Source organism: Cryptomeria japonica, chromosome 3 (assembly GCF_030272615.1).
Source record: "Cryptomeria japonica chromosome 3, Sugi_1.0, whole genome shotgun sequence".
Taxonomy (NCBI): domain Eukaryota; kingdom Viridiplantae; phylum Streptophyta; class Pinopsida; order Cupressales; family Cupressaceae; genus Cryptomeria; species Cryptomeria japonica.
The window spans coordinates 82,407,827-82,431,760 of record NC_081407.1 but is presented as its reverse complement, the minus strand read 5'-3'; the positions used below and the strand labels follow the sequence as shown (position 1 = coordinate 82,431,760).

Here is a 23,934-nt window from a genome sequence, read left to right as displayed (position 1 = left end):
AAAATAAGTGTTTGTTGCTCCTACTAAGTAACATGTGGTAAATGGAGTCCAAGCTGTCTGTAACAAGGCACACAACTTAAGATATATTTAATCATGTTGAATGGATGCAAATGAAATTGAATATGGTTACTATATTTGCCAATATACGAGTCAAACCGTTTAGAGAAAGAGCTGATCAATTTATCAGGTAATGATGCTCCAATTAGAGGATCACAAAGGACCTAACCTTCTAATCATGAGAATGAAAACATTTTAAGTAACTCATATAAAAAAAAATTGAAAAAATACTAGAAGCAGATGTATCTGTATATCTTATTCTAAAAATAATTTCTGGGAAGGCATTTGCAATCAGTTTGAAGGATAGATACTGAAGAAATGGGATATTATCAAACCGATTACAATTTTTCGTTGACGGTATAATGAATAGACTTCCTTACAGTTATTGGCAAGTCATCGAAGACAGGAAATGGAAGGAGATAACTGTCGGATTTAATTTTCCACCAACAACAACCAACGCATCCTTTGTTCTAAGTACATTACCTTGCTTCATCATTATGAGAAAGTTTACTTCTTTAGGGCCCAGGGTCAACTGATTCCACTGCCACAAAGTAGGTGGAATTCTCCTTATGTTTCTCATGTTCTTTTGTTGTGAAATGCATCTGACAAAAGTATCTTGACTTTTTCTGCTGTCTTCTCCAAGCCCTGTTTCAAACTCTCTGATTTTAAATGAACCTACTAATCCAGTTTTGTATGAAGTCCAGCCTCACATCAAGAGAATAAGGAGGAGAGCCTCAATTCCTATTTCTGGAGGTTGTCAACTCCTGCCAATTCTATTCCTTAACATTTTTTTAATGTTTACTATTCGAATAAATTGGATTTTCTATTTAACTAGTCATATTTATCTGATAAATTCTTGTGTAGCTTGAATTAGTGACTATTGCTAAGATATATTTCATTTTCCTTTCTCATAGGTAGCCCTGCATCATCTGTGGGTCATCTCATAGTTAGCCCTGCATCATTTGTGGGTCATGCCATGGCTGGATTTATGTATGGGAAGTTCGAACATGGCTATATTATTACCGTGGGTGTTGGGTCAGAGAAACTAGGTGGTTTATGAGAACATATCTTGCGGAGTATGTAATTTTGAGGGTTCGGTCTTATTATCTTACTCCACAGGCCACATGCATTTTACTTTCTCCACATGCTTATGTTTAACATTGCACAGTCCTATAAATGGACGCCTTGGGCATCTTCTTTCACATACAGATCAAAGCGCTAGAAGTTGCACACCAAAATTTGTCGAGAAGGTATGTTTTATATTTTACAATTGTGTCATTATTTTAGATCAATCTTTGTGGAGATTTTACTATTTCTTTTTACTATTTCTTTTTCACGTATTGCTTTTATGTTTTAGATTATACAATTGTGTCAATATTTTAGATTATACCCCATAATTCAGTTAGAAAAATCCTTGTGGAGATTTTACTATTTCTTTTTCACGTATTGCTTTTATGTCCAGTTGGAAGACCAATGTGGACAATTATGGAACAAAAACTAGCTATCATTGGGGAATTTCTGCCAGTTATTTTAGAAATTTAATTATTTTCCCTACCTTTTTAATATTAAAATCAGTTTAGTATCGAGAGTTTAAGAAAGGAGGGTCTTTTACCATTACCATGGAATGTAGAAGCTCAAAATATATAATTATTATACATTTGTAAAGCAGAGGTTGTGAATGGAACAGGTCAAGGCCATCCTGCTATGGACGAAGAAAGCCAAGAAGAATTTAACAATAATGAAGAAGCAGGAGGTGGTCGACATCAATTTGGACATGAAGTAGCCCTGAATGTGTAGATAGAAGAGGTCCAAATTGATACCAACCACCTCCTGCTTCTTCATTATTGTTCTTCCTAGCTTTCTTTCTCCATAGCAAGACACCCTTGACCTGTTCCATTCACAACCTCTGCTTTACAAATGTATAATAATTATATATTCTGAGCTTCTACATTCCATAGTAAAAGAGCCTCTTTTCTTAAACTATGAATACTAAACTGAATTTAAGATTAGAAAGGTAGGGAATATAATTAAGTTTCTAAAATAACTTGCACAAATTCTCCAACGACAACCAGTTCTTGTTCCATTATTTTTCACAAGGGTCTTCCAACCAGATATAAAAGCAATACGTGAAAAAGCAATAGTAAAATCTCCACAAGGATTTTTCTAACTGAATTATGAGGTATAATCTAAAATATTGACACAATTGTATAATCTAAAACATACCTTCTCGATAAATTTCGGCATGTAACTTCCAGCGCTTTGATCTGTATGTGAAAGAAGAGGCCCAAAGCCTCCATTTATAGGACTGTGCAATGTTAAACAAAAGCATGTGGAGAAAGTCAAATGCATGTGGATTGTGGAGTAAGATAATTAGATCGAAGCCTCAAAATTACATACTCCGCAGGATATTTTCTCATAAACCACTTAATTTCTCTGAGCCAACGGGATTTTCCAGAGAACAGCTCCGAGAAGTACCTAGTTTCTTGGATGGGGATGGTACTTTAGGGGTTCGCCCTCATCGCCATCACAGGAGAAAATATGAAATTAAGAAAAAGGATTCGGATTATCCTAAACAAAATAGGAGTGTTTACACCTTTTTTTTTTTGCTGAGTAGTATACAAAATTGAAAGCATTGATTCTTGAAAAGGATAGGGAGATCAGTAAAATGATTGGTAATTCGTGGAGTAATCTAAGTGAAGAAGAAAAATCGGTAAGAGAGAAATGAGTTCTGATATGAACTTTTTTTTTCCCACTACATAATTAGTCTTCTTTATTACTTTTTAAGATAAAAATGAATGTTTTTCTGTTGTCTTTCTTAATATTTTATTCTGATTGAATATATCAGGTTTACCACGAGCTTGCATTGAAGGATAAGGAAAGGTACATAAGTGAAATGCAGGAATACAGAGAGAAACACAAATTGCTACATAGCAATAATCATAGAATTGCTTTAAAAAACAGATAAATCTTTATATTTATTCAAAGCTGAATACAAAACACTTCTTATCACGTGATCAAGGATCAATGATCGAAAGATCAAAGACAGAGAATTCATTACAACCTATCTCTTTATATAGAGGTCTTTGGCACATGATTGCCAGCTAAAAATAAAAAAGCAAACATGCATTTAAAATCTTGATGTAAATTCTATTTTTAGAGCTCTTATTTTAGCTCTTACAAACTAGCGTTCTTCTCATGGAAATGGAAGAAATTACCAATATTCTATTTTTATCTCATGTAATGAACTGCAGTTCAAACTACAGTTGATCACATGCATGTGGGGAAATTAATATGCCAACATTCTCCCCCTTAATTTCAACAACTAATCGATTTAATAGTATATTTTAGCTGATAGCTAACCAACAGTTTGCATTGTCTATTGCCTACATCTTGTGTAAATTTCTTAAGTTCTCCCATCTCTCCCAGAGATTTTATAATTCTTTTCTAAATATTGGGGATAAATTTTCTTCAATTTGCTAAAGATATTGAACATTAGTTCAAAGAGTATCAAATAGTAACTGAATGTATTGGAAGTCATGACAGATTTAATTTTATTAAAATTGGTGAGGGTTCCTATTTTCATGTGCAGATATTGTAATGTTCCCTACTCTTTTATTAAGAAGCTTTATTATGATATTTAAATTACACAAAAAATTAAGATTGAATGTAAACAAAAATTATCAATTAGGTGCTCCATAAAATTAATATCATGAAACAAATTCGCCTAAATATATATAATTCTTGGACTTTTAACAAAATTTTACATTCACAAACTGATTTGATTCAGTGTAAATTTGATTACAGATTCTCATCAATCCTGATAAACTTTATTATCAAAATTTCAAATGATTAAAATTTCTTTGTCGGGTATCAATTCATGAAGAAGGTGTCTTCTGATCAGGGTAAAGAGGAGGTGGATGAAAATTCGCCTAAGCAATGTCTCTGGTGTTCTGTCTGTTTGATGTTGGCCCTCGGTTTCGGTTTGTCCTGTCGATTAGTGGGACTGGTTAATTTGCCCCTAATTTTTTTTATGAGGTTATGTTCTCTGTGTTTTCTACTCTCAGAACATTTTTGGTCCCTTTGTGCTGTTTTTGTTCTGATATTCTAGTCCATGCATACAATATTCCATTAATCTAAGCTTGAGAAACTGGAAGTTTTATTGAACCTCAAATCGTAATCCTTGCATATTTTATTCCGTGAATAAAAAGAAAACAAAACCTTTCTAATGGATTAATTTGAATAGGAATGGGTTTTAGGAGAATTCTTTATTTGGGTGTGATAGCGAAGCAAGACAAACAAGTGAAAATAGAGGAAAGTCAGATACACATGAGAGATAATAAATAAGGAAAAATAAAAAATAAAAATAAAAATTTATATTTTTTAAATAGAAAATCTGATCTTCATGTTTTCCTTCTGATTTTAACTTTGATAAGTTAATTTTTATTTTTAAAACTCATAATTTTACATATTAATGTATCATAATGTAAATTCTATTGAAATCTAAATATTTTTAAAAAATTATATAATTAAAATATTAGATTTCAATTACACTTAAGATTAAGGTTAGGGTTAGCGCGATGGATAAATTTAATATTATTATATTTAAGGTTAAAGATGAATTATAGTTAGGATTCAATTAAGGTTAGGGGTTAAGGTTAGGTTAGGGTTAGAGTTCAATAAGGGCTTGGTTTACAAGTTACTTTTCAATTTGAGTTAGGATATAGTAAGGGTCGAAATCTTAAGATTTAATTAAATTTAAGATTAGGGTTCAATTATGGTTATTGTTAGGGTTAAGGTATGTTAATGTTAAGGCTAGGATTCAATTAGGGTAATAGGAGATATATTTGATTTAGGATTAAGGTAAAATAATGGTTTGAATTGAAATAAGGTTAGTGTTAAGATTCAATTAAGGTTACTAAGTTTTAAATAAGATTTCCGTTAGTGTTAGGTTAAGGTTCAATTAGAGAAAATAGTTTACTTAAGGTGAGTTTTATGATAATTTTATTATGTTTTCCATATTACATTATGATTGATACTAACATATATATATATATATATATATATATATATAATAATCTGCATTAATTAATATATGCACTCAATAGAAAGAAAACAGAGAGGAAAAATTTTCATCTAAATGTGATAACATAGCAAGATAGATCTTGTGAAAATTATTTTCCAATAAAAAACCTACCCTTCTGTATTTTGCTTCTGATAATTTGTATCACACTAATATTCCTTATACATCTCTTTGTCTACTATGTCTCTCTAATAGACTAATAACATACTCAGTTATCAGATTGGTAAGCATACACTAACCATTTAAATTAAATACGCAAAATCACTGAGCGAATTGAAAGATTTGGTTATTGATAAAACATGGAGAACTTATAAAATATACACAAAAACATGAGTTAGTTTAGATATATGGATTTTACGTGGTGTACATCATAATCTGAATGAAACGACACAATAACAATCTCATTCATCTGTCTAAACTTGGATAAAGGTGCTATGTAGAATGCAAGTGTATAAGATAGAACAACATAAATTTCAATAACACGAAAGTTGACTGGCACATGTTTTAAAATTATAAACTATGTCAAATATCTACATAGAATTAAAAACTGTGAATGAGAACTTGTCTTTTTATTACCTAGGCATATCTCTCCTTTCTTGTGAAATAATTTGTTTGCATTCAAGCTAATTTTGTTGGTCATTTTGTGGGAGAGAATTTGCAAGTTGCCATCTTGTCTCCTTACATGTTTGCTAAATTACTTATTATTTGAAACGATTTGAAATTGGTCCCCATCAAAATAAAAATAAATGTGATTAACTTATAAAAAGGTATTATAAAACTATTTGAGTACATTATATTTGTCTGATTTTCAAAAAAAATTCCCTATTACCTCTACTGGCAACCTTGATAACAATCACTTCTAGCTATTTCATTATCCAACCTTTGAGCGACCACTCAAGATTCTGGTGTCTTTGCTTGCAAAGGCCAAACTAAAAGAAAATTGTAAGATAACTCTCCACCATCACACCATAGAGAAAATAATTCTAAGATTCTCAATTTCTATAACATGATTCATATAAAACCCACTATTCTCTCTTCTCCTTCCTCAATATACATGACCTTGAATTAGTATATATATGAATTTTATAATACAATCCTTTTTGAGAAAACTATTAAATACATTAGAAACAAAGGAAATATGATACTCACCTTTGTTAGCTTCCATATTGTGGACACACTTCTGGAGCTTGTCTTCTTTGTGCATGCATCTCTTTGCAGTTGGTATTTTTCATTACACTCAAAGAAAAAACCAACCTACACACTATAGTAGAATACAATGTAGAAAAAAAGAAAAATGGATAAATAAATATCATTCTAACATAAAAAAGGAGCAAAAATGAACTCAAAATTGAAAGGCTTATTCATTCACCTGTATAATTTTCTTGTTCCATTGAAAGTGTTTCTCGTAGTAGCCTTACAACATAAAATCTCTGAACACATTCTCTAATTTACTAAATGAAATTCCTCAAACTATAGTTGCTAAGTAGAGAAAATAAATGGAAATCGTTTTAATTAAGCCGTCCAATAATTAAGAAGAGTAGGTTAAAGAAACATTGTTTATTCTTAAGTGAATCATTATTTTCAATTTTAAAAGAGTTTCTTATCTTGTGATCTTATGGTTACATATGGTGTTTGAGAATTTCAATGATTTGGTTCTATATTTTTCAACTAAACTTATGTCACATAGTAAATAAGTGATCCAATACTTAAGGAGGGTAGGTAAGAGATATATTGTTTTATTTTTAAAGAAAAGCAATAGATTCAATTTTCAAAGAGTTTCTTATCTAGTGGTTCAATTTTTAAGGAGGGTAGGTAAGAAATATATTGTTTTATTTTTAAGGAAAATCAATGGTTTCAGTTTTCTAAGAGTTTTCTACTTGGTGATTCAACCGTAGGGTTGTGAATATTTGGGAGGATTTGTTTGTACAATTTTCCACTAAACTTATGCCTCATGACAAATAAGTGACGAGAATAGGAAAATTTGTATTTCTAAAAGGTTATTTCTAAAATATTACATTAAATTTATGCCTTCTACAAAATAAATGATCAATTGGTTATGTAGGGTTGGTAAGAGAAATAATATTATTATTTTTTTAGACAAAAATAAACAATTTATATTATCGAAGAGCTACTTAAATAAATTTCAAATAAACTTATGTTACAACAAATAAATGAACCAATGATTTTGTAGAAGAGTTAAGATAAATATTATTATTTTTAAGAAAAATTGAAAATAAATGATTAAAAGAAATAAAATCAAGAGTCTTTAAATGTGATATTTGACTTAAATTATTTTATAATAAAAAGATATAAATAATTTAACAGTTTAGTATGTGAAACAAGTGATACACAGTTAAATAACCCAGTATTGAAGGACACCCACGTATTGAAGGACGGGATGGAAATACAATAAATAAAAAGGCGATCTTTAGATCTTTAGATGTGAATCATGGCATAAATATCCTTACGCAATTTGTGTAGCACTGTTCATATTTTGATCTTGTTTGAGAAGGAAACCAGGTTAACCAACCTGTCCATACACTTGTTCCCCTCTTTAAGGGTGTGGTTGATTCTTATGTTGCCAAATGTGGCTACAAAACTTCCGTATTTGGTATTTGGTGATTAGATCTTTAATACTTTAGCCTAACATACCTTTACCTTGTAGCATCATGATGACAATAGTTTATTCACCCTCAATAATAATTATTTGATATCCTTTGTCTTCGACAATAGATATCCTATAATAAGGCACCACCACTTCTGCCAAGATGGAAGTTTGAATGCCAAGGTTAATTGCATAGGCCAATACTAGGTTGCCATTGGGATCCCTGATGATCCTAATCCCACCTGCCTGACCTGATTCCCCTTTAGATAACTCATCGATGTGGATTCCCCATTTCTAGAGGTTATCAATAGTGAGAAACTTTTTGTGGTAGACAATCGTCTAGAAGAAGCAAATTTTTGGTATCATTTTGGTACTTTTAATGCTCATCCATTTGAACTAAGAAGGTTATAAGGGAGCCTGAACATGAAAACTAGACTTGATGAAATAATTCTTATCTTTGGAAGAGGCCCAATCAGTTTGTCTTTAGTTTCTAACCTAAAGAATCTTAAGTTATGTATAATCCTTGAGTGTTCCTAAACCGTCATTTGAAGTGGTTGATTAAAATCTATAGGATTAATTTTCCACTCAAATGGAGAAGAAGTTGGATTCCATAATCTTCAACAATGATTTCAAAACTATTAACCAAATCTTTCTCAATAGCTAAGTAGATCAAGTGATATTCCAATGGGATAGCAGAAGACGAAGGTTCCTTACAAAATATTACATTCCCAAACAACTGAAGAGCATCTTTTAGAAGAAAAGGTTTAGTTTTTAGAAAATTATTCCATATGTGAAAACCCCAAGGTAGAGCATCATCAACTAGAAAGGATCTACTATCCCTCCCATGAAAGTATTTTATTTTCATCACATTTGAATAGTCCATCCTTTCAAAGGTAAGTCTCTACCCAATTTTTGCAAGGAGAGCCATATTTAGGTAACAATAATCTCTTATGCTTAGGCCTCTAGATTATTTTCTACCTTAGACCTTTTTCCCAATCGACCAAGGGAATCCTATTCTTCTGTTCAAGGCTAGAACAAAGTAACCTTATTATTTACTCTAAGGTAGAAAATTTAGTTCCTTTATGAATCAGTTTAGGTAAAATCTAAATCTAAGCAGTTGGCTACAATTGTCTGTAAAGGAGGCTTATGATCACCCAACGTTTAACATGTGTTCTCTGTTGTCAAATGCAACTTTAGTGCTCTATGTCATGCTGGCTTTCACAGGGATAGGAATGATGTCAAACAATGATGGTGTTGGTAGCAGAAGGAGCAGATATATAAAAACTAAAATGAAATTTATATTCATCAATAAAAATATTACAGAGCTTCAACTCATTGACAATGACAACCTTCTTCAGTCACACATTAACTGTCTTATACATCATTTCATTTGACAGACTTACGGTTGATACATTTATATCGATAGATACAGACTCAACTTCTAACAGCTCTGTAGAGCTGGACTCTAAAAGAGTGAACAATGATTCAAAAATTATATAAACCACCCACACACTACGGAGAAGATAGAGCACGCACAAAATAATATATATTTTTGAACTGACCAAAAAGAACATGTGACTTGACAATGAACATGTTGGAGGAGTTAATAGAAAATCTTTTCAAATCCAAAGAAAGTCTGCTTGAATGCTTGTCTTAAATGTTTGTGTTAGCGCTGCAGATATGATGACAGACTGGAGGATACGGAGTTAATTGCAACTGGCAGATATAAATGAGCATTTGGGATTATAATCTCCAACGGATGATCACAATTGACAGTGTGCCAAGTTGTTTTTGGTTTATTGAATTAAGCTTTTAGCTAGAAAATAGCAGATTACAGCCAAACATCAGAAAGGAGCTGTCACAAAAATGCCAAATACATAGTGGATGCAATTGCAGCATACCAAAGGTCTGTAGCTGTCAAACTAATATAAATAACCGAGATTAAGACACTTTAAATAACTCAGTCGAAATAACAAAAATAAAATTCATCCATCTGTCAAACTAATATAAATAACCATCATTTGAGCCATATCATCACTTTTGCCTTCCATTGCCTTCATTGATTCCTACTTTTAGGCTAAATAAGTTACTTCATACTAGCCATGTCTTTTTCTTTTGTCTTCTAGTGTCTTAATTGACCCCTTCTGTTCTTATGTTAGAGGGATTTGTTGATACCAGACTGTACATTATTCTATAGTATTACAATATAAACAATAAAATGAAAGTGGAGGAGAGCCTGGTATTCTAAAGGCACATGCCATTGGAAAGACAATGTTATCATTGTTCGTTAAATTTGTTGCAATAACCTCTTTCGAAAATGTGTTCCATTATAAGTGTATAGGAATGTGTTCTATTATTAGTTCATAGGACACTCTCATGGAAGCAAGGGATTATTGTCTTCAAAGGTGTAAGCATGGTGTCTATTGCAACCCAGTTTTTGTGATTTCTATCATCAAATTAAGGCTGGAAAGTAGCCATTAGCAATGAGTCTTTATGTATCTTGAATTCCACAAATAACAGGGCATCGTTTGACAATCATTCAATTGCCTTAGCTGACTTCTTTGCGTTTAGAGAATGTCCTTCAAAATCAGATTTCCTTATTCAGAAATATATCTTGTTATCCCAATCAATCAATGATTGCCTTAAGCATATTCTTCGTTGGATTCCATAGGCATCATTAAAGATTTCTTTCATCTACCTATTCAACTTAATTTGAGAAGGCTTCTTTAACTAGTTTAATCTCTATTACCTTAAATCAATAAGTCAGCTAACTACTTTGGACTATAATGTCAGCGAACAGCAACAATTAACCTAGACCCCTTAGGCTTCAATGTCAAGACTTTAATTTATGTACAAGAACATCCAATAAGAACACATCAGATGGTACATTCCTCATTTATGTCAAGACTTTAATTTCTAAGTACCCAAAATAATCAACAACCTAGACCCCTTAGGCTTCAATGTCTACAGTCATGAGCCATTGGTTGAGATTAGCAATGCTTGTTTTATATTTAGCTGATGCACCACAACCTAGCATAAAGCACAATGCTCTCACCTAATTGTATTCACAAATAGCTCACAAATGAACCCATTGAGTTGATAAACTTATGGTTTAACTCCTTCACTAATTTTGCATTTGGACTTATGATGAATAGGAATCAATCTACGATGCCAAGTTCCTTAACGAAAGGTAGCACACAACTTTACAAAGTTTAGTAGAAATGCTTATCAACATGGATAAAGCATGGGCCTGAAAAATTCTTAACATTGAAGCTCTTCAGGAAAAAGAATGAAACTGTAGACAACATGGTAACTTGTTGGTCTGACAAGTAGAAAATGCTATGCTACCTTTCAAAAACCTTTAAGCATATTAAAAACGTGTAGTAGTTCCCATCCTTGATCTTTGGCCAATGACAATGGGTTGCTCAAATCACTGATAGTGGGCCATTTGCCAACCATAGAGATATCGGTAATTTATCCACTGCCATAGTCTTTTGGTAGAATTGTGAAGTGAATCCACTTTTCACATTTATTCTCCAATACAAATGATGTATTTACAACCTTATTAACATCATAAATATGACTTTCATTTGAGAGAACAAAAATGTTGATATATCAACCTTGTTGATGTGGTCATCTTAAACCAAGAAGAGAGAAAAAATGTTGGATATATCAATAAATGTTCCCTTGCCACATCATAATTTTTGAATAGTTTGTTACTACATATATGGGCCATATCATTCCACAAAACGGTAATATAGTTATTAGTGACCAACCTATCACAAATTTTTTTATATCCAATTTTGAGTGACCCCATGTACATGACAAATCATTGAAGTGTGCTGACATTGTTTATGAAAAGTTAAGATCACTATTAGGGCTTTCATATCCTAGCCTAAACTTAGATGCACATGAATAGCTTGATAGAGCTAATTGAAGGAGCCCAATTATCTTAGATTGGTTATTAATATGAACAGAAATAAGGTATAATAGATAGCTATAATAATGCAATCTTAAGTTGGATGGAAATAATTACTTTAGTTGGAGATGTGCATAGTTGTAGATGCAAAAGGAATTCTAAATGTTTTCAAGGGAGTATACTAACAAAGGATACAAGGGAAAATGGGAAAATCAAAATACAATAAAAATTCTTCGATGCAAACAAAAAATTGGCAAGAAACAGAAAAAAAAAGAGGATTATAATAAGAAAATGATTTAAATCTAAAATACTAATCTATGAACATGAATGACCATCAAAGTTTCACCCTACCCAAGATATGAAGCATGGTTGTAATGACCACATAATTCATATGTAGCTAAACTTGCATGAACTTATTATATGTCATACTTAGCCATATCTCAACTTCTCCAAGATATGAAGATAAAGTGATGAATTGTATAGAAAATAAGTACAATGTTGTCTCACAACTTTGCCACACCCTTTGGTTAATAATATACCAATTATGTGTCACCAAATATGTCATGTTCCATTTTCAAAATAAAACTTACTAAAAATAATAAGTCCCACTATCCAAAAATAGTAAGTGGGGGTCTTAAGATAGTTTGGGAAAAAAAAATATTAATTTATTTTGATTCAATTCTTATATCTCAAATAAATAAATATTAAATTAATATCTTTGTAATGTTGAAAATTAGGGTTGACTAGTTTAAACATGTAAGCTAGGAATCAAACCCATTTATCACACATCACATTAAGGTAAATGAAATTCAATAAACTTAACATCAAAACCTATTGGGAAAGGGATTGAGCAGAAATTGGATTCACTTACCTGATTTTAGTTGAAATTGATTTTTAAATGTCATGAATTGAAATGCAAGAGCTAAGGTGATTATGTAAAATTGAAAATGATAAACATGCATTTAGAGTTTTAGAAAATGTATCAAGACATCATGTGCAGGTCTAGAAATGGAATGTAGAGTAGAGAGGAACCTATGTCTAAAATATTAGCTAAAAAATGTAGGTCAATGATGCTACGCAAACATGACTCAAAAGTGTTAGATGTGGATAGTGGAAATAGTTTAAAAATCATGATGTTGCTCTTAGTATCTCCTTGGATTTTTTTTTTAGAAAAAGTGTCAATCATGGATGCCAGGTGACCTTGACCCAAATTTTTTGCTTCTTTAATATATGGTTTTGTGTGTCTCATCTAGATCTATATTTGTTCTCTCCAGAATTTGAGTTTGGAATTAACCCTATGATAAATAAAATAGAAAAGAAAGTGTGCATTAATAGGGCAGAGTCTATATCTAGAATTGAAATGCTTAATTGAAATTGTGTACCTTTATGAATTTCTTTTATCTTGAAATCTCCATGAAAAGGTTAATGTTGTCATGTAGGAATTCATGGATATCTTTGGAAGAACTTGATCATCGATGCCAACTTGAATTATTTAAATCTAAATAATTGAATTCTCCTTTACTACTCCAATGATGCTTGTTTTCTTGCTCATTTAAATTTGAATTTCTTTAGGTGGAATGTAATTGAGATATGTTTCAAATGATAGGGTAAGGATTTTTTTTATACCTATCCTCATGAAACATATTAAAAATTATGAAAAATACCAACATTGGAAATCATTAAAATGGGTCCTTTTGGTGGGACAATGGTACTAGGCATATGATGAATAGTTTGGGAAATCTGAAGCCCGAATACAAGATTCTTCATGACAAGGGTTTTGCACAATTTATCTATTATCTGGTATTTGATGAGGTGGAATGGGTCTGATACATTCTTAGAAGGGTTCATGATGAGTTCATATGGCTGGACAGACCTCATAAGATTACAAAGCAATCCATTCAAGTAGTCACATGCTTGAGTGCAACTTGTGAGATTCATAGTCTGAGGAAAGTATAGAACACCACTGTGGTAGCTATTACCGGTTCCCAATATGACAACCGATTGATGACAATTAGTGACATAGTTGAGAATTATGTAAGATTTTCTTCAATGGTAGTGGGCTACAAGGTATATCAATCTAGTAGGCAGAACCCAGTCTCTGGTACTTCCCTATTCTCTCCATATCAGATACTCAAGGAGGATAAAAGATATGATCTTTGTTTAGTACTCCTATGTGAATTGATGAGAAACTTGAAGAAAATAAGGAAGACAAGAAACATACCTTCAAGTTTGGATCCCTTATTGTCTTTTTAGCATTATACTTCATGAATGAGATCCCTAGTATAGGAAAATTGCAATGGGCTTATGACAAACCCGTGGCTATGAAAATTAAGGAAGGACTGTCGGGTATAGGTGACAATGTAATGAGAATATCTACCTTATGGGGATATTTCAAGAACTTCCAAGCCACTATGAAAGACAAAGAGAGAATTCCTAAGACCATAGTAGAGAAATACGAGAAAACTATCTATTTTATGGTGGACAAGGATCAATGTCTGATGGAGGTAGTTGAGCCAAGAAATATGTGGATCATGCCCACTGGGTATAAGGTTGATTCTAACACACTTGATGCATATGCTCAACACATGTTGACCCAACTGGTGGAGCAGAGAGAGAAGAGATTTAGCACATTTAAGGAGAAGTATATGGACTTGGACATGAAATTCACTGAACTGGAAAGGAAAAGGAAAATAAGGAAAAAAGTTGAAGTGTTTATAGAGCATATAGGTATTACAAGAGAAGTTGTGCAAAGGGATAGAGCACAAAATATATTGAAGGAAGAGGATATTGTGAAGCCTCAAACCAGACCAAGGCAATCCAAGGCCAAACCTAGCAAATCTTCACCTACCTCTGGTGTATAAAATCTGGTACCTCCACCCAATCCTAAACCAACATCTATTGGTGGAGCTGAGAAGGGGAAGAAGGAGAAATCTACAAGGAAATATGTTGCAGCAGAAGATGAAACAGAGTTGGATGAAGAGGTGAGGGAAGTAAAGAAGACTACCACTTATGTAAGGGTAGTCCATTAACCTACATCTAGTGATTCTCTTCATATCAAGAAAGCTAAGTCACAAGGAGAGCAATTTAGCAAGACAAGAGTAGGCAAGAAAAAATCCGAGATAGATGATGCCCTCAAGTTCGGTAAAACTTGGAGGCCCATATGAAATTGTGCTTCCTATGGCTTTGCAGTAGTTAATTGATGAGATTTTGAAAGATGGAAATTTAAAAAATGTTTCTATATATTATGAGAATTTTGAGGATAAAGACCAGCGAGCTATAGAAGAATCAATTGTAAAGTATATAGATAAATTTAGTAAGGGTTTGATAGAATTATAATATATGATCCCCAAGAGTTTGTATGACATTTGGGATGCAAGAAGACATACAACTTCACTTGAGCATGAGAGAATAAAAGAATATGTACTAGTAAGTTTATCTCATAATATTTCTAAGGAATAAGCCATTGATCTACTAAAGGTTCCAAAGGATAGGTTTAGAAGCAAGAGGAGAGTTAACAGGCTTATGGTCAGCAAAAAGGATTAAGTCATAAAAGAAACCAAAGCAATTTTGAAATTTTTTTGATAGAGAAGGGCATAGAAGTGATTCTAAAAGAATCTTCTCAAGAAAAATCTATTCTAGAAGAACATGCAATAGTCTCTAGGCCTAAGGGTACTCCATCTATCCCAGATGTCTTTGCAAATGTTCCTAGTGGATAGCAAGATTAGCTATCCGTCAATCAAGTTGGACAGGAAGCAAATCATGAAATCAACAACTCTGGTAATGCTATTCAAGATCCTCCATAGATTGAGATCATAGTAGAGATGATAGCTAAGGAGTTAGGTATAGTGGGAAAGGGTGACGGAGATTGTAAGAGTGGTGAAGAGGATAAGAATAAAGAAGTTGGGAAGGAGAAGAGTAAAGAGAAATTTGACAAGGCTTTGACAACCATAATACCAGTCACTATTTCTAACAAAGGTAAGTAAATTGCAGATGTTGAGGATGATTTCTCTCATGGTCCAGTAGATCTAAGACCCTATTCCCTCTTCAAGAACTTAAACTTGCCACTCTTGCATAGATAAGGGCAAGTGAGGACCTGCTGAAATAACAATTTGAGTAAAGAGAAGTTATCTCTTTAGCAATAGAAGTTTTGGAAAAGATTTTGCCAGATTTCAGATAGGATTCTGGTGCTTCACCATCCGGAAAGCTAAAGAATATGCTAAGTGTTGTTGAGCCTCATTCTGACTCATTAGAAAAGGTTGTGGATTAATTAGTTCAGAATAAGTTTAATGAGATGCAGTTGCAACAAAATTTAAAGATGGTTTAGGGAGATAGAATAAGTCTAAGAACTGTCATGAAGAGTGTAGAAGATGCATTAGATGAAGGCAACAAAATATTCAAATCATGTATCTTTTTGCCCAAATTTACTACAAATATTGATAAGAAAATAAGAGATCTTGAAGGGAAACTAGTTGGTATTGGTCATTCATTTGTCCCTTATTCAGTTTTTTCAAGTTCCCTTGAAGCTCAAATAATGGATATCACTGAAAAAATAAATGGCTTTCATAAGGAAAAAGAAAAAGTGTTAAGCAAAGTGGGAAATCTAAGAAGTTTGATCACTCCCTAAATCGACACCTTACTTGGAGCTTAGCAGGATGCAATTAGTGCTTTAGGTAAACTGATGCCATTTGATCTCAAAGGCGTTGAAATTCATGCATATATGTTCGTGCCTTAATAAATGTTTTAGATTTTTTCCTTGGAGGATGGAACAAGTACTTGAAATCCTTAAAGGTCACTTATGCAGACATTTTTAAATTCATGTAAATTATTGCATTCATTTGTACATAAGTTTTGGTGGATTCCTACCCTTTTCCATTAATGTCAAAGGGGGAGAGATTTGGGAGAAAGCGGTAAAAAATGATTCTCATTTCTAGGGGGAGTCAATTGAGTGTACAGATTTTAGATTGTTGGATTTCTTGCAGTTTTTGGAGTTTTGGAACACTTATCATTTTTCACAATGTTTCCATCAATGCCTAAGGGGAATATTGTTGGAATAAGTTTGTCGGTGATACTTAGTTTATAGTTTTGGTGAGCATTTATCATTTTTCACAGTGTTGAGTAAGTTTTGGTATAAGTTTGTCAGTGATACTTAGTTTATAGTTTTGGTGAGCATTTCTCATTTCTGGTGATGTTTTTTTGGTTTCAATGATCAGAGTTAAGTTGATTGAGTATGAGAAGTAGATTATCACACTATACTATCCTTTGTTGTTGTTTATTAAGCATGTTAGAAGGTTCAGTATCCAGTAGAACTGTAAAAAAGGATTATCTTCATAATTGGTGGTGTAACGTATGGACCAGATTCTTTGAGATGATTCCAGTGGTGGTTGGTAAGCTCCAGGTAATTGGACCAACTTATGGGAAGCGTTTGATCATATGTTTTGGATCCGGAATATGGTTTTGTGAAGATTTGAGCTGACTTGAAGCTACATGTTTAATATTTTGATATTTTGAGAAGCTAAATTGTGGGAGATCAATTTTGTTAGTGCAGATATATAAGATCAACTTGGATAATGTTTTTGGGAGATTATATGATATGGGATATGATTTTGGGAGTGATTGAGCATATTTTCACGTATGCACCTTAATTTTTGGTGATCTAGTAACTATTAGCAAAGCACAATAGAGAAATTTATCAAAACAACAACAAAAAATCACTTTGTGCCTAATCGAAACTATCATTTGGCATAGTTAGATGCTTTTCTTTAGTTCATTACTCATTGTAATAATTTTTTATTAGCCTGTAAGGTAGTGAGCCTTCCTCCAGGTTGTAGCCCTTTTGTAATTGAACAGTGAGCTCTAGGCAGTGTGCCTGAATGCATGTGCATTCCCCTCATGTAATATTGATCTACTACTAGTCATAGTATAATAATATTGGGGGTACTCAATCCCAACATGGCTTTTCCCTTTCCAGGTTGCCACGTAAAAATATTGGTGTTATGGTGACAAATATGTCATGTTGTTGATTGATTACTATTCTAGAATGATGTGGGTTACCTTTCTAAGGGAGAAATCATAGGCACTTGAGAAATTCAAGATATTCAAAGATAAGGTGGAGACACAGACATGGTTGAAGCTGAATTGTCTGAGATTTGATAGAGGAGGAGAGTTCACATCCATTGAGTTTGATTCATTTTATGAGGAATGGAATTAGAAGATAGTTATCTTCACCTATAACCCCTCAACACAATGGAGTTGTTGAAAGGAAGAACATAACTATTTTGGATGCTCCTAGGACTATGTTGATTGAAGGAAATGTTGCACAGACCTTTTGGAGAAATTTTGTTAGCATTTCTATTTACACATTCAATCGGGGGTATATAAAAGGTGATTTTGGTAAGACTCCTTATGAGTTATGGCTTGGTCATATTCATATAGTTAGATATTTTAGAGTTTTTGGAAACAAATGTTATATCAAAAGAGATGAGGATATATGAAAGTTTGATGCAAGATGTGATGAAGGAAACAAGTTGAGTTATTCTACTAAGAGAAAGGATTTCTATTGTTACAATAAGAGAAAGGATTTATATTGTTGAGTTATTCACATATAGTCATTTAAGTATAAATTACATTTTAATAGAATTAAAGTTTAAGTCAAAAATGATTATTAATTTGATTTTTAGCTTGGTCTTAGATGTACAAAAGCTTAAGTCAACATCATGAGTTCTTTGTTAAAAGAAACCCTAATAAATAGAGTGACTATCTACTGTTAACCATAATAGAAACCTAGTTCATGACTCCACAACCTTAGTCTCTATCATCAAAACATAACATGACAAAATACTTGCAGGCTTCACAGAATCAATGGTAGCTCAACCCTTCACTTGTTTATCTTCTGTATCTAATGATACTTTCCCTCCCTTCTTGAAGGATAATGAATTTCCTACAATCACTAGGTCATAACAATGTATTTAGCTTGAAATATTATCAATAATTCTAAAATGTATAAATATGATTAGATAACAATATAAAACTTATTGACTTTTCAGAATTATTTCACACGTGAAATTATGTACCATTGTTTAATTAACGTTAACTGAAAATTACAAATCAATACAAATATAGTATAGAATAGTATCAATGAAAACAAGGGATCTAACATATCTCCCCCTTGTGAATCATTATCCTCAATGATTTAAAGTATCAACATTACACCAAAATGAAAGTAGTGTTTATCAAAACATTGGAAATAGTTCAACCATTGAAGAAATTAAGAACTAAGATTGAAATATAATAGTCTCCAAATTTTTAAACCCCAAGCTTGAAAAATATTTGACACAAGATTTATACAACTCCTTCTGTATAATGCCTCAAATGGTGCCATCTTTATGGATGACTCATAGGAATAATTCTAAGAAAATTCAACCAAGGGTAAGTAATCTTCTTGTTTGTACTATTGATCCATTTAATACATTCTCAAAAGGTCTTTTAGAACCTGATTGACCCTCTTTGCATGTCCATCTATTTCTAGATGGTAGGTTGCGCTAATGTTCAGTTGAGTACCTAAGGCTGCAACATGGCTTGCCAAAATCTAGATGTCTTTCTAGAATCCCTATTTGATCTTATCTTTTATGGTACCCCCTGTATTCTTAATATGTCTTAGACAAATTTGTGGTCTATAATGGGTGCTCTATCTGGTAAGTTTTTGTGTATAAAATGGGCTACCTTAGTAAATCTATCAAACACTACTAGTATATCATTATGCTTATTTATGGACATTGGAAATACATGGACAAAGTTCATACTAATTATTTGTCACTTCCATTTTGGTACAATATTAGGTTGTAACAAACCTATTGGAAGTTTGTGTTTTATCTCACCATCTGGTATTCAAAAAATTGACTACAAACCTTGCAACATCCATTTTCACACCCTTCTAGAACTAAATAGGTTTTACATTGTCAGGAGTTTAGTGAGTCTTGCATGACCTGAATATTATGCCTATTGAATCTCTTTTCGTATTAGACTTCTTAGCTCTACAGATTCCAACACAAACATTTTGCCTTGATATCTTAATAGACCATCATATTCAAAAATGAATCCTTCATATCCATGGTCTTCAGGGTTAATCTAAAGGGGTTCTTTTAACTACTAGTAATACCGATCTCCCTCTACTTGTTGTAGCACCCAGTCTTGAAATCTATGTGGTCTAAAACCATGACAGTTATATGATGTCTGCATCTCAATATATTTGCCACTTTGTTTTCCTTTCGCTTTATGTAACTAATCTCAAAATTATAATTACAAATCAATTCCAAGTACCTCCTCTAATAGGCATTAAGATTCAATTGAGTGAAAATATATCTTAGCCCTTAGTGATCATATCAATGTTGAAATGACTTCCCTAATAGGCAGCGATGCCACATTTATGAATGAGACTTGGAAGGAAAATTTCCTCTTGTGATGGAAGGGTATCATCTTGGAAGGAATGAAAATGGGTAGTGGTATCATCATTAGAATCTAGGGAGATGGTATCTTCATCAAAAATTGGATGAGATGAGGAAGCTTTGAGATCTTGATATTGATTCACTTTAGGACTTTTTAATTTGTGTTTTTAATTACCCTCTTAATATGGGACATGAGTTTGAATATGCATTAGTGATTATTCAATAAATTTCATGTTTTGGTAATGATGGAGATGGATCTTGAATGGGACTCCCTTGATTGGATTTGATTGGCAATGGATTGTATGGTGGCATAGACTCTAGAATTTTTTACTCATGAGAGGGATTAATATCAAGAAGTGGATTATCTTGGATTTGTATAGTTGGTAGCCCTCGAGGATAAACTTAAAAGGTGTCCTTGTTGAATTCATTGTTTGTTGGAGATGGTGGGATTTTTGTTATTTAATGCTTTAGGGGATGAGGGAATGATGAGAGAGATGGAGATATTTGTTTGTCAAAATTTTCATGGGAGATAGATATGTCATTGGTGTGATTGTTACGAGATGGGCCATTGGTAGACATAATTGGATAATTTTGATCGTTCTTGAAAAATGTATCTTGGCATATACCTAAATCCTCAGTAGGTGAATTATTAATATGTTCTTCAATACTAATGTCACCTTGCTTGATAAGGTATTAGATTATATTTTCAATCTTGTTGCAATTACAAGTCTTATGTCATATGTTCCTACTATATTCACAAAATTCATTATCATTCCAGCATGATGGTTTTATTCAAGGTTCAAAAGGTCCATTCGTAGGAAGTGTAATTAGATTGGATGCGACAAGTATTTGCAAGATGAATTCCATAGGCTCTTCCAAAGGTGTTTATTTTTTCCTTCATGATTTACCAATATTTACTAGAAGGTTTTTCATGGATTTGTTGTTTTGAGCAATGTGAGAGTGGTTTTGGTTTGCTTGAGATGTAGGCATGCATGTGGATGGTTGGTTGGGTAGAATATTGTGGATGGTTAGTTGTGTGAAATTATAGAAATAACATTTTAAAAATTTGAATTCCCCATTCTCCTATAAGAAAAACAAATAATAATTATTATTAGTTTATCTACCCACCATAACCATCTCATTACTTGTCATGAAAAATTTGTAGAAATAGGTCTTTGCAAATCTTGAGTACCTTATGTAACCATTGGGTCATGACATAGAAAACACTTTTAAATTTTAAAAAATTTCTTTTCACCTTTTGAAAATTTCCCCATTCTCTTCTAAGAAAAATAATAAACCAAAAAAATAATATTCACTTACCTACCTAGCACAACCATCCTCTTATAAATATTGAAACTAAACAATCTGAAATATTGTATTAATATGATATATAGAGATATAAGCATACTAGGCATTTTTTATTTATTTGATAATATGAATCTAAATACTAATAATATTTTAAATCTTTTATATTTTTTGAATTAATAAAATGTTCAATAATATTGTGATTTAATGGTATAAAGTAGAGTATCAATCATTCATTTTTCTGAGCTATAAATTTTCATAAAATAGTATACATATACTAAATACATCTATCTAAGAGATGTTAGATATATCAACCTAAATAACTTTATCTAACCTTTGTAATGAATCTGATATGAAAATAAAACTAATATTTTTCTACATCTTTTATATAAATGTACATTTGATATCTGTAAAATATAAAATTTGTTTTAACAAATTATTTGACTATATCTATATAACTTATGTGACAATATAGACCCTTGAAAGTAACATCTTTATATATATACATGTATATAATTTTGTCAAGGATGTTTTTTAAATTAATATATATTAATGTTAATTAATTAGTATAATAATATTAAAATAGTCATTTCCCTTATTTAACTATTTGTATTACTTGTTTCACATACTAAACTATTCAATTTATCTAGAAACTCTTATTATAAAATAATTCAAGTCCAACATCACATTTAAAGATGATTTTGATTTTATTTATTTTCAATTCTTCTCTAAAATTAATAATATTTCTCTTCTCTTCTACATAATCATTGGTTCATTTATATGTTGCAACTTAAGTCTATTTAGAAATTACCAAAGGGGATCTTTTAAAATATAAATTGTTGATTTTCATTAAAATACAATTATAAAAAATTATTTGGGGATGGAGCGTTATTTTCTAGAGGGCATAAATTTACTGCACCTTTTGGAAATACAAATTTTCATTTTCTTCTCTGAGAAAAACCAAAGAAATGTATTTCCTTACCTACCCAACATAACCAAAGAAATGTATTTCCTTACCTACACAACATAACCATTTATCACTTGGTTGTCACACACCATAAGTTTAGTGAAATTTTGTGGAAGCAAATCTTCGAAAATATTAACTGCAATATGCAACCATTGGATATAAAACTCTTTGAAAAATGAAACTATTTTTTGCCATTTTTGAAATCCAAATATCCCTTATTCTCCTCTAATATTAATAATAAAACTAATAATATTCACTTATCCACCTAGAATAACCACCACATCACTTAGAATTAAAGCCTTGCATATAAATTAACTATCGTACCATTGAATCACAAATAGCAAACTATTTGGAAATTGAAACTTTTTCTTTGCCTTATAAAATAAAATAATATTTCTCTTACATACCCTTTTTAAATATTAGATCACTAATATACCACGTGGCATAACTTTAGTGGAAAGTTATAGAAACAACTCCTTCAAACTATTAGCTATCCTATGTAGGAACTACTACTTTGCCTTATAAAATAAAACAATATTTCTCTTACCTACCCTCCTTAAATATTAGATCACTAATATACCACAAGGCATAAGTTTAGTGGAAAATTATAGAAACAACTCCTTGAAACTTTTAATTATCCCATGAAACGGTTTGATCACAAATAGCAAACAATTTGAAAATTGAAACTATTGCTTTGCCTTATAAAATAAAATAATATTTCTCTTACCTACCCTTTTTAAATATTAGATCACTAATATACCACATGGCATAACTTTAGTTGAAAGTTATAGAAACAACTCCTTCAAACTATTAGCTATCCTATGTAGGAACTACTACTTTGCCTTATAAAATAAAACAATATTTCTCTTACCTACCCTCCTTAAATATTCGATCACTAATATACCACAAGGCATAAGTTTAGTGGAAAATTATAGAAACAACTCCTTGACTACCCTCCTTAAATATTAGATCACTAATATACCACAAGGCATAAGTTTAGTGGAAAATTATAGAAACAACTCCTTGAAACTTCTAATTATCCCATGAAACGGTTTGATCATGAGACTCAAAATCTTTGAAAATGGATTCACCTTATAAATAAAACAATTTCTTTTACCTACCCTTCTTGACTATTGGACAAATGAATTAAAATTGTTTCCATTTATTTTGTCTTAGTGGCTACCTGCTTTGAGTAAATTCTTATTGGCTACCTACTGTTTCCAATGTGTCCCCCTCTATCACATGGCATTCACTTGTTTGAATGATCTAGGAGGTGCAAGCTTGTGAATTAGAACCAACGAGTGTGTTCAGAAATTTTATATTGAAAGACTTTGACAACAAGAACTTTCAATGGATGGAGGGAAGTACACAGGTGACTAAATAAGCCTTTCAAACTATGTATGGTTTGTTCTTTGAGTGTAGTGAACACAGAGAGTATGTACAAGTGTGTCCACAAGATTGAAGCTACTAGGGTTAAGTATAATATTTCCTTTGTTTTTTATATATTTAATAGTTTTCTCACAAATGATTATATTATAGAATTCATATATATACTAACTT

The 23,934-nt window shown here is 31.8% G+C and overlaps 1 pseudogene; it reads left to right on the top strand.

The window, feature by feature from the left end:
* Positions 1-419: 419 nt before the first annotated feature.
* The window catches only part of LOC131873960 (high mobility group B protein 15-like), an 86,695-nt pseudogene continuing 63,180 nt past the window's right edge, over positions 420-23,934 (top strand).